Source organism: Aethalodelphis obliquidens, unplaced genomic scaffold, assembly GCF_003676395.1.
Source record: "Aethalodelphis obliquidens isolate GAN/ISIS:26980383/991018 unplaced genomic scaffold, ASM367639v1 scaffold22, whole genome shotgun sequence".
NCBI lineage: Eukaryota > Metazoa > Chordata > Mammalia > Artiodactyla > Delphinidae > Aethalodelphis > Aethalodelphis obliquidens.
This window is the reverse complement of record NW_020837966.1, coordinates 16,551,065-16,552,365: the sequence shown is the minus strand read 5'-3', so window position 1 is coordinate 16,552,365 and position 1,301 is coordinate 16,551,065.

The following is a 1,301-nucleotide window of genomic DNA, read 5'->3' as shown; positions in this document are numbered from 1 at the left end:
TAAGTCAGCACTGGGAGATGAGATGGGTTGTGGAATTTTGCATGGGAAGTGGTAGATTCACTCATGCAAGATTTCATAGCCTTGACTATGTTTTGGGACCTCCGGAATCTACACAAAATTGTACTTAGAGACAGAACTCATAAACAAGAATTATTCTAACATCCTAGTGTTCACAAAATTGCACATCATCTGTGAACGGGGGACATTCTGATCTCCTCTGGATTATTTCAATTTTGGTGGTATATGTTTTACCAATGTGAGCAGTAACGAAAACCCAGGGCTCAGGTGAGATGGTGTTGCTAAATAATGGTGTTGCTGTGGGCAATTCATTTAACTTCCATGAACACCAGTTTTCATATCAGTTAAAAGGGGCAGTTGGTAGCTGCCTTGCATACTTGGTAAAGTGGAAAGCACTGTGGAAAGGAAAAAGCCCTAGAAGAATAAAAGGTATATTTTAAATCAGTCAATGATAACTTAAAGCAGCAAAATAGTAAATATTATAGATACAACCCCCCAAATATCAGTTTTCTCTGTTAAGAACATTCCTTAGGAATTTATCTTAAGAAAACAAAGGAAGATATGAAGATGTTCATCGAAGAATTACCAAAGATGGTGAAATACTAGGAGTAACCTGAATGTCTGGAAATAGGGGATTGGCTAATTAAATTATGTTATGAGTATGTTAAGGAATGCTATACCTCTAAGAAAGTTCATGATATCTTGTTAAGTAAAAAAAGTGCCGATTATAAGACATATGTTTATATGGACCCACTTTGGGTTATGTGGAAATACATATATGTATATGAAAAATTGTGTGTAGACAAAACATGAACAATAATGGTTTCTCAGTGGGTAGAGTATAGATCATTTTGGGGGGGTGATTTTTGTGTGTGTTCTTACAGTTTTCCATATAAAGAATATACAACTTTTTTTTTATTAGGAAGATACATGTGTGTATATATGTGGAATCTCTCTCTCTTTCTCTATCTCATTGGTTTTCACCCAGGAGCAATTTTTCTCCACTCCCCCAGGAGAGTTTTGGCAATGTTTGGAGTTATTTTTGGCAGTCGAAACTTGGAGGTAATACCAGCATCTAGCAGGTAGAGGCCAAGGATCCTGCTAAACATCCTACAGTGCCCAGGGCAGCCCCCGCAGCAAAGAATCTTCCAGCCAAAATGCCAATAGCAACATGGTTGAGGAGCCCTGTGCATTTCCATTCTAGGTCAGACTTCTGGTTGACCTCACACAACTCAGGGGCAGCTGTCCACAGCGGTCTCTCTCGGTAACGCTCACCCTCAACT